Source organism: Martes martes (assembly GCF_963455335.1).
Source record: "Martes martes genome assembly, chromosome: 14".
NCBI lineage: Eukaryota > Metazoa > Chordata > Mammalia > Carnivora > Mustelidae > Martes > Martes martes.
The window spans coordinates 75,871,307-75,883,332 of record NC_137902.1 but is presented as its reverse complement, the minus strand read 5'-3'; positions in this window follow the sequence as shown (position 1 = coordinate 75,883,332).

The window sequence follows — 12,026 nt, the reverse complement described above, 5'->3', positions numbered from 1 at the left end:
GAAGGAGAGAGGGGAAAAAACGAGCTTAGATTAAGCATCTCAAAAATGTAAAAATCAAACCACTAGAAGAGATAGGCCAGGCCAGGAACAATAGTGAGCATTTAGGGAGTTTCAATCATGCTACAAAAGACTTTATAGAAATATAAAACTAAAAATATTCAATAGATGTTGAAAAATAGGACAGTTACTGGTGAGATCAGAATTGGTGACCTCGATGATACAATGTAAGAAATATCTTAAAGCACAGAGCCAAAAGCATAAAGAGACAGAAAACTATACCAGGAACATGAAAATTTGGAAGAGAGATCTTATAGAAATGCATGTGGATTGTTCTGGAGTTCTGGGAGTAAGGACAGAAACAGAGGACAAGAAATGAAATAAAATAAACAAGTATGTTTCTTTCACTTGAGCTGAATAAAGAGCCAAGCCTGTAGATAAAAATTATTCATTAAAAAAACTCGGGCAAAGTTAATGATTAAAATAATGCTTGGAGAAATTCCAGAACTTCAAAGAAAAGAAGAAAACATGTACAAGCTTCCAGAGAGAAAAAACAAATTACCTAAAAAGAAAAATGGATCAGACCAGCCACAGGCTAAGTTATCTGCCACAGGGGCAAAAACAAAGCAGCAGAAAACCCTGTTCAGAATATTGACAAGTTAGAATTATAGCCTGATCATTCCATTCCTAGTCAAGATACTAATCCCTGACAGGGAAAAAGAAAGATACATGTGGATATGTTATCCTTCTGGATAACATCTTCTTCCTCAACTAACTTCCTCATCTAACTAACACCATTATATCAGGGAAAACCTCGAGAGACAGGAAGGCAAAAGGACTAACAGTGGAAGAGGGGAGGGATGGATGTCCTATTTCATACACCTATAATCAAAATGAATGCAATAAAATGGTCATAAAGATGTTCACGATTGAAGAGAAATCTTTAAAATCAAATGACTGTAAATCATCAAAATCGAAGAGAACTGACATTGAGAGGGAAAATATAAGATGAATTTGGGATTGAAAAGATTAAATTATGCCAATTGAAACTCAGAGTTAGGGTGTTGTAAAGGAGAGGGAAGGGGCGCCGGGTGGCTCAGTGGGTTAAGCCTCTGCCTTCGGCTCAGGTCATGATCTCAGGGTCCTGGGATCAAACCCCCATTGGGCTCTCTGTTCAGTGGGGAGCCTGCTTCCCCCTCTCTCTCTCTGCCTCCCTCTCTGCCTACTTGTGATCTCTGCCTCTGTGTTAAATAAATAAATAAAATCTTAAATTAAAAAAAAAAGGGAAAGGGAAAGAAAGAAAAAAAGAAAGCCTCTCTCAGATTGTAGCCAATAAGACGACCAGGGAAATGAATATATTCCAAAAACCTCAGCTTGGGGAGAGACATGCTGGGGAGCAGGGAATGAAGTCCTCATGAGATAATAGCTGGTGACTTGTCCCCAAGCCTAGCAGGGACACATGAGTGTGCCAAAGCAGTCAAGCCAGAGATGATGACTGCAAAGGAAATAAAAGCTATGGGAAAAATAAATACAACTTGTTAAATTCTTTAAAAAAATATTTTTAAGGATAAAGGGAAAAGAAATTGCAAAGAAACAGATCTATGAGAGTACAAATAAATAAAAAGGAGGAAAATAATTGAATAAGTAATCAACAAAGTTGAAGACATGCACAAGATACATATTAGAGAGACAGAAATATAGATCACATCTCTATCCTAAAACAAATGAAATTGGCAATAAATTATAAAAACCACACCAATATAACCTAACCTACTTATATATGAAACATAACAGTCCACAATTACTCTTGGATCCAAATAGAAAATGCACACCATTTATAAATACAAAGGTATACATAGAACACACCATGCCACAACCCATACAATCTAGCAAACTGTCAGTGGAGAAATGGTATTGCTTTAAGTGCTTTAATTATTAAAGAAAACAGTTACTGTGCTGAAATTTCTCATTATCAAAATGTAATTTTAATACTTTATTTTGTATCTAATTCAAACTATCTTTTAAGATTCATGATTTTCAGTCATTTTAATATCTACATTTAATCTGCCCCATCAATCAAATAATTTCAGCAGAAGTCAAAAGAAAAGACTAATAAAAACTGGTCCACATAGTAGGTTATTGGATGAAAATGGAAACATTCATTAAAACATTAAAATAAGAGCATTTGAGATAACTGGATATTTTGGTGAATTTTTAAAAACAGCGTGGGCTGCCATGACAAAATAGAACAGATTGGGTGGCTACAATGACAGGAATCTATTTCTCACAGTTCTGGAAACTGGGAAGTTCAAGGTCAGGGTGCCAGCCAGTTCTGTTCTGCAGTGAGGGCTCTCTTCCTGACTTGAAGCCAGATGCCTTCTCCCCATATTCCATGTAAGGAAACTTATGGCAGAAAGAGACAGAGAGTTTTGGTATCTTTACCTTTTTATACAATGATCCCATCATGACTGGGCCATCCTCATTACCTCATCTAAATTTAATTACCTCTGAAAGGTCCCATCTCTAGATATAATTAAACAAGGGGTCAGAGATTCAACCTATGAATGGGGCGGTGGCGGGGGCGGTGCGGTGGAGAGACACAATTCAGTCCACAGCAGGACCCATCACAGATTTTTGCATTTTCACCATCTTTATTTAGAATTCCTATTCAATTTAAAGTTAATCCAGTTTCATATACAAGCACAACAGTTGTGAAATATACTTCAGCATTATTATAAATGTTTATATATCCCGTGAGTTTGCAGACATTTTACTAGTTAAGAAGTCATTCTGAACTTGCTTCCTGCATATAGCCTAAGAAGGACTTTGATATCTAGGCAATCAGAGACCTGTAGCACACTCTTTCTTCAAAAGCTTTCTAAAAAACAGTGCACAAACTAAACAGAGCCAGCTGTTGGAAGTATCCATTAAACATTAACTGTTCCAGGTAAAATTATCACAATCCACACTTTACACATAAGAAGCTATCTCTGAGATTATTACTGTAATACCTAACTATACTGCTAACAATAGAAGAGCTTAACAGCTAGTGAACTTGCCACTCCAGGTATTACAAAGAGAAGTTAATGTAGTTGAAAGTAAAACAGCCAGGGCATCATAAAAGTAAGGTGAACAGGGGTGCTTGGGTCTGAGCTTCTGACTCGTGGTTTTGGCTCAGGTCATGGTCTCAGGGTGGTAAGATTCAGCCCTGTGAGATCCCACTGGGCGTGGAAACTCCTTGGAGTTTCTCTCCTTTCCTCTTCCTCTGCCCCTCACCCCCATCTTGTGCATGAGCACAATCTCTCTCTCTCTCCAAAATTTAAAAAAAAAAAATCCTTTTTTTGAAATTTATTTTTATTTATTATATTCAATAAAGAAAATCTTTTTTAAAAAACTAAGGTAAACAAAATCACAGGGTAGTAACTAATTAACAAGACAGATGCAAATCTTCAGAATTTACTGCTTGAAATTCTTTATATTAAAAGATGATACAAATTCTGTATATGAAATGATTTCACATAATCCTTTCTATTAAACTTTCTTTTCCTGTTCTGTGGCAATAAACAAAGCCCATCCAAATGAGAACAAGCAAAGGCTTTATTCAGAGTTTGCCTTAACAAGAGTCAGTTCCCACCAGTTGTGCCTGCAGAGACGCACAAGGCAGACAGGGGAGTGGGAAAGCTTCATAGTGGGGAAAACACTGGAAGGTGTCGGGTCTGCCCTGATTGGAGGCATGTGGTATATGGAAACTGGAGGCAGGCTACATAGAAGTAAGGCATTCTAGATGACTGGTTAGGGGAGCATGTTTGGTTTTCTTTGTTTGGTCATAAGTTAGAAGTGGAAGCAGAAATTAGGAAAGCTGACAGTTACTATTTCCAATTTGGGCTGATTGCTACAGAAGTTATGGGTTCGTGTCCTGGCCTGGTTGCTACAGATTGTGGTTGAGGAACCATGAGAGACTGTGGACTCTGAGGAACTAACTGAGGGTTTTGGAGGGGAGGGAGGTGGGAGGTTGGGTGAGCCTGGTGGTGGGTATTGTGGAGGGCACGTACCGCATGGAGCATTGGGTGTGGCGCATAAACAATGAATTCTGGAACACTGAAAAGAAATTTAAAAAATAAATTAAAATATTAAAAAATTAAATTAAAAAAAAAAGATTGTGGTTGAGGGCTCTATTTTTGTATGTGGTCTGGCTGTTGTCCATTTGTGTCCAGTCTCCCAGTTTCCATCCTGATAAATGTTTGACAAATACCGTCCCAGTAGAATTTGAATTCAGGGGCGCCTGGGTGGCTCATTTGGTTATGTGACAGCACTCTTGGTTTCTGCTCAGGTCATGATCTCAAGGGTCGTGGGATCAAGCCCCACCTTGGGCTCCATGCTCAGGGAGGAATCTGCTTGAGATTCTCTCCCTCTGCCCCTTCCCCCATTTGCCCCCACCCAATAAATACATAAAACTTAAAAAAATAATAATAATTTGAATCCATAATGTTTTGGAGCAGCGAAAGAAGAAATAGACAAGTCCTACTTCTAAGAAAATGCAAATCAATCTGATCATTGCTCATTTTAGGTATATTGTTTTACAATAATAGGCTTCTTCCTCTTATTACTATATTTTGAGTTATCTCCTGTATTAACTAAGTTGCTTTTCAAGCATATAATTTTAAGCCCATGAAAATATATATGTAGGGCTAAAATAGCCCTATTTCATTTTACATCATATATATATTTTAGCCCTACATATATATATATGAGATATAAAATGAAATAGGGCTATTTTAGCCATATATATATATATATATATGGATTTCCCTATATATATAGTGAAATCCTTCAGAATAGGTGTCATTTTGTCACTTACCATTTTACCATTATAACCAGAAATTCCTTAAGTGTTAAATTATATGATACATATTGATAGGGAATATATTCTAGGTATAGATTTTAGGTTCACTTGAATGAGGTTTTCAGTATCCCCGGGGATCCGTATCAACACAGATATTCTACCATATTACCTGTTTTCCAAGGGCTGATGTCAGCTTCAGGGTAATAAAAGCCACCACCACCATAACAACAATTATTACCATTTATCAAGCTACGACTGTCTGCCAGGATTTCTGTATATATTCACATTTAAGTTTACTTAATCTTTACAACACTTTCAACGTAGTCTAAAATAGAAAGCTAAAGTTCTACAGATTCATTCATTCATTCAAGAAACATTTATTGAGCCCCCCTGGGGCCGCAGGCTCAAGGGGACAAGCTAGAAGTCAGATCCAACCCTGTTAGCGTCCACTTTCTGTGTTCTTATTCAAATGTGCCCAGTCTTCTTTGTGAGCTGAGGCTCATTCAAAGGAAATAAATCTTTTGAATTTTAGGCTCTTAATTACAGACAAGAATGTCCCCGATAAGCTTTTCTATCACTAAAATTGAGTGCATAGGATACATAAAAAACAAGAATCCAAAAATCAAAGTTTATACTTGGTCTTTAATATATTCTTCTGAAGGGATGTTTTGTAATTTTTTTTTTCAATTGGCAAATAGTCACCATGACATGCTGCTTGGGCATGATAAGGGGTTGTCCATATGAGATGTGATGATGAGCAGAAGACAGGAGTTCATAAAGCAGTAACAAATATATTCCATGTAACGGTTAACTTTAAGTGTCAACTTGATAGGGCCGTAGGATGCCCAGACATTTGGTCAAACACTATTCTGCATATTTCTATGAGAGAGTTTCTGGTTAAGATTTACATTTATCTGTAGACTGAGTAAAGCAGATTGCTGTCCATAATGTGAGTGAATGTCATTCAGTCAAGTGAAGACCTGAATAGAACAAAAATGCTCAGAAAACAGGAGCTCCTCCTGCCTGAATGCTGGAGCGAGAACATGGATGTCTTTTCCCCCTTTGGACTTGGATTGATCATTGTATATCTTGAGTCTCCAGACCGCTGGTTTGCAGACAGGAACCTACACCATCAAAACCCAGATATGTTCTCAGGACTTTGGACTCAAGCTGGAAATACATATTGGCCCTCTTTGGCCCCTGCTTGCCAATTCCTTATAATAAAACAATGTCTGTCTTTCTACAGAAAGAAGGAAAGATAGATGATAGATACATAGATATGTATATATATAGATGTGTGTGTGTGTGTGTGTGTGTATACACACATATATTCTATTCATCCTATCAGTTCTATTTCTCTGAAGAACCCTGACTAAAGTAAACTACCTTAACTCTCTGCTGGTGGCAGAAAGCAACACCACAATTTTTATAAAGGGGAACTGAGCTATTTACTAGGAATAAATATTTTTAAATAAATGATGCATTTTGGAAATGTCCCCATTTCACAGACTTATCATAAAGAAATAATTAGAAATAAATACAAGTTAATTTCCACAAAGACCTGTTGAAAAAAATAAAAATATATAATTTAGATATACAATGATAGAATATGGTAAATAGAATGTAGAAGAGCCAAGTGGGGAAATAGACAATTATAATTATCATGTTTTAAAAATCAAGTTATATGTTAATATCTAGATAATTTTTATGATATTTATAATTCTCTGTTGTAGTAGGTTTCTTGGTTGGTTTGGTTGTTAGTTTTATAATGGCGACTATCTTATGTGGCAACGTCTTCAAGAATTTGGCTCTATTTCTCTGTCCTTTGTTTCTAGGTATGGTCATGCGAGAAACTTTCAGAAACATAAAAAAGCATCAATGCAGTACATTATAATGTATGCGCACTATAAACCATTTAAAATAATACTGTGCATTGTTTATGGACAAATTCCTGGGTAGTAAAGTTAATAAATCACAGACAGGAAGGATAATCCATTACTTCCTGATCATGGTTTGTTCTGATAATGAAGGGAGAGAAGAGGGTTGAGAAGATGTGTTGTAAAAAGATTTTCAACTGTCTTAATTTAGTTTTCCTTATATAACTTTTAAATACCAAAAATAAATATAGTTAAATATTATTTTTAAGAGATGGGTACAAATGTCTGTTATATCATTTTATGTGTTTGAAATATGTCTTCTTTAAATGAAAAGATATAATAAAGTTACCTGAAAGCCTAACAGAGAGAAGGAAAAAATGTTTCAGATGAACACTTGCTAGTGATTATATGAAACATCAAATGTTTCTTAGCTACCACTTTAACCCGGGAGGATCTGTAATGGAAAAAATACAATACTCAAAATAAATATGAAATATAAAGTTCCTAGGAATATTTTAACAGGAAATATGCAACACATATGACAGACTTAATCAAAGAAATGGAAAAATATGTGCCTGAACAGGTAGAAGGAAATTTTTCAAATGCTAATTCTTCAATTAAATAATTTTATATAATTTCAACTAAACCCTAGTGAGGTTTAAATTAAACTCCCAGGGAGACTGCAAATTCTGTGAAATCATAAATGACCAAATAGCTCAGATATTTAATAAGAGGACATAAAAAGCAGGACCTTGAAATTTCAGTAATTAGAAGAACAGGTTATTTACGCAAAGATATTATCAAAACTTCAATGGATCCTGTGCAGAGAGATAGATCTTAGATATACCTTAGCATTCTTATTTATAAGAATTTCCATTTATATTTCTTATTTATATGAATTCAGTACATAATTACCTTTTCATTACGAAGAGCTAGGAATGAAGTCAATCAAAAATAGTGGGGAGTCAATTAACTATACTTTGAGGGGAAAAATTAGCTCTCTGGGATCTCCATCAAACACATTCTAAACAGAATAGTTGGACCCTGAAGCTTCTACCCATGTCGTTAGAACCATTGTGCCAGGTTTCATGCAAATACAGAAAGTTCACTGAGGAAGGGAAGACCTGTGGCCAGGGGACCTGCTGGAGAAATCATCTCTGGGCCACAGAATCCCCAGAAGAACCAGCATCAGCTCCCTAAATGAGGAGCTACCCTTTCATTTTTTTAAAAAATATAAGCCATCAGTATACAACACTGGAAGCAGGAGGAAAAGAGCAGACAGAAATGATAACTCCATGCTCTAAAGTGAGGGGGGAAAATCTACCAATGAAAACAGAATTAATGCAAGGAATTAGACAGGACTTTACAAATAGCTCATTAGTATTCCCAGGCAGATTCAAGAGAATTGCTGAGATAAAAACAAGAGCAAGTTGCAAAGAGAGGTGATCGGACTGCAGGGAAAGGTCTTGGAAATCGAAAGTATGATTGAAAAAATTTCTCCCTCTTTCCTAAGTCAAGAACAAACTGCAGGGGCACCTGGGTGGCTCAGTGGGTTAAAGCCTCTCCCTTCGGCTCAGGTCATGATCTCAGGGTCCTGGGATCGAGGCCCGCATCAGGCTCTCAGCAGAGAGCCTGTTTCTCCCTCTCTCTCTGCCTACTTGTGATCTCTGTCTGTCAAATAAATAAAATCTTAAAAAAAAAAAAAAAGAACAAACTGCAAGTTCCAGGAACAAAATTTGTGAAGATCAACTATTCAAACTATGGGAAAGTGAAGAGATTCAACACAGAGAAAAAAAGGTACAATACGTGCTTGGCAAATGTAGGCAAGCATACAGCATACAGAAAGAAAACATATGGAAATTAATAATCAAGCAAATTAATTACAAGTTTCCATAGCCGATGAAAACATTTTAGGAAAACACACACAGACAAATCCTATTAGAAATGTTGACTTCCTACAAGTTTCCAGAAACACACATATACACATGCAAAAAAAAAAAAAAACCACAGCGCCAAAATAAATGAAAACAGCAAACAAACACACAAAATACCCAGGTTTACAAAGGAAAGACAACCACAATGGCTTTGTGGTTCCTATCTGCAATACCACAGTCCACGTTAGAATTATAGGAAGTCCATGTTAACAGAATTATAGGAAATCATTACAAACCTCTCAAACTAGAGTTCAATTGGGAAGACAAAAGCAGGAGAAGCAGGTTAAGTTACAGAATATTAAACATGTTCCCCCCTCTTTTTTTTTTTTTTACTATATATGCATGCATAGGCAAACAAAAAATATGGAAAATTTGACATGTTAGGTGGTTTAATCACAATGATAGCATGATATGTGTTAACATTCGTGTCTAAAAGAGTCTAAAAGGATATTCTGGAACCAATTCTGTGGGGTGGGGGAGTGGATTTCCCCACCACCAACAAGCAATGCCCCGACGTCAACTGGGTGTCCTCAGTTCTGACACTGGCTACCTGGAGATCAGATCCCACAGGTTAAGGACTCAGTCGCACAAGACTGCCCCTGTCCCCCTTTGTTCAGATGCCAATTGCAAGCCCAGGTCATCACCTGTGCTTCTGGCCAATCAGCTATAAATCTGAGGTTCCCACCGTCTCCTCCTCAGGTTCAAATAATTTGCTACAGCATCTCACAGAACTCAGAAACACTCTGTACCTAGTGTACACTGGCCTATTATGAAAGAATATAATAAAGGATCTGGATGGGAAGAATGCTTAGGGCACAGGATGTGGGAAGGGGCAGGAAGCCTCTATACCCTCTCCAGGGATGCCCCTCTCCCCATACCTCCACATGTTCACTGACCTGGCAGCTCTCTAAACCCTATACCCTTGGGATTTTTATGGAGGCTTCATCATATAGGTCTGATCAATCATTTCCTCCATTTTTAGCCCTTCTCCCATCTCAAAAGAATGGACTGGGGGCGAGGGGAAGTGAACACTGGCTGAAAATTCCAAGCTTCTGATCATGGCACAGTCTTTCTGATGACCAGTCTTCATCCAAGAGCCCACGCAGACTCACCTCATTAGAACAAAAGACACTGCTGTCACCCAGAAAATTTGAAGGGTTTCAAGAGTCCAATGTCAGGAACCCAGATCAAAGAATAAATACTAGAACAAAAAAATGTTCCTGGTGTTCTTGTCATTTAGGAATTTACAGGGGTTTTAGTTGGGCTGTGCCACAAACAGAGCCGGAGATATATAGAAGAAAGATATATTACTTATTTATAAATCACAATCTCACAATGTCTCTGTTAGGGGCCAAACACTGTGATTTATCTGCCCACAAGGAGCCTTCCCTCCATTAGGGCCAGACAGAAAACCCAAATGCAAAGCCAATGAGGACATATGGTGAGGACGATCTCTTTCCCACACTACACGGAAGCCAGGTTTGAAGGGATCCTACCCTGGCCACATGGATTTGTGCAACGGGGCCCCTACTGCTGATGCTCAAGTCGTAGGGGTAGCAGGACTTAACTAACTCACAGGAGAGGAGAAAGCATTGCAGGCAGAAGGCAAAACATGAGGCAAAAACAACACATTGTGTAGGAGGAAAGAAACAGGACTACAAGCTGAGCAGTTGTCAGAACGTTTACAGAATGAGTCATTATGTAGACAGAAATGGGCTGAAGAGTTTAGTGAGTTGGACCCAGATCATAGCGGGCTTTCTAACCCTATGCTAAATACTTTGAAGCATATTCTGCAGGGCATCGCTTTTCAATCTTTTGAAATTGAATAACCCCTTATTCAAACAATATCTGCCCAGAGATCCAGTATATAAAACATGAAAAAAAAAAAAACCAACCAGTCCCTTATTAGTATAATTACACAAGCTATAGTTGGTGACATCAACTTATACAGTCAAGCACTAAGTACAGTGAGTCCACTTCAACGAACCCCCAAATCTCACCCTCAGCATATTTTATTTCTGAATTTAATTTTAGTGGCACATTAGCCAAAAAAATTCTTAAATCACAGAAAGAAATATTTCCAAATATTCTTTCAACTTTTATGAAACAGAAGTGGCAAAAGAAGCATTATTCTGGGACCTTGCTGGACAAAGGGAGAGCTTGAACACCAGCAAACCTGAAGCGTGGGTTCATAAGCTGACCACGGATGCGTCCTTCAGGTAAGTCCCCAGGACTGGCTAAGGATTTATAGTAACCTGTCACCAGCAACCTTTAATACCTGCTTAACATTTTTTAAAGGCCATGGTAGGGCTGGGGTTCCTTTAGGAAACAATGTGTTTCTTTGTATCCACATTTTTTCATTACCAAGTAACAAAATCCAAATCTGGGTATTTAAGCAAAAAGGATACATTCAGCGGGGAGGAGCCCCCTAGGATGCAACTGTGTGCAGCAGAGCACGGTCTGCGCGGTGGGGACCCTGCAGTGGGTTCACGAGTGATTCCTGCACTAGCTTGCACATGAATGTCTTCTTAGCAGAGCTCAGGTCCTGAGCCCATCCGGGGCTGTCTGGGGACTGGGAGAAAGAGGAACTTTCTCTGCAGCTCCTAGAGCAGAGGATGAGCAGTGGTGGCTGCCAGTGAGAAAAGGAGCTTCTGCATGAAGTTGAGACCATGGAAGTCAGTCCATCACTGAGGAAGGAAACCGTCAAGATTTTCCCTTGAAACTCAGAAGAGAAAGGGACCTTTATGTATGCTGTGAAGGGCAGGGGCTCCTCACCTGCTGTTTGCCTGGCACCCTAGCGAGTTCATAAAACATCAGTCTGGTAACCAAGGAGGTTTGTCTCTGGTGACCTTACCTCTGGTTACAATGGTGGAAAAGCCTGAGCCTGGCACAGGGTCAGAGAAACATCCCCCTTCGTGGGACATCATTATTCTTACAATACTCCACAGTTACTATCAACATGGACAGAACCTCCAGAGGGTCATTCCTTAAAACTTCTCCCTTCCATACAACTGGTAAACATGTCTACGGAAGGCAAGTCAGTAGGTAAATACTCAGAGCATATCACACAGTTTACGTGTTGAGAAAAATCTTAATCTCAAACACTTACTGTGGGTCAGACAAGAGTCACAGCATTTTACACATTAAACTCATTTTATCCTCACATCACCCCATGTTACAGGTACTAGCGTTATCCCATTTTACCCACGAGGGAGTGTGAAACAGTGAAATTAAACAACAGACGTGTTCAGGAAACACAGAACAGGAGCGGGTTTCCAATCTAGGCCATTTATCTTTGGAATCCAGTTTACTTATCCCAAGGGTCTGCAGACCAAAACTGATACCAACTACATTTGCAGGAAACATGAAGTCTTT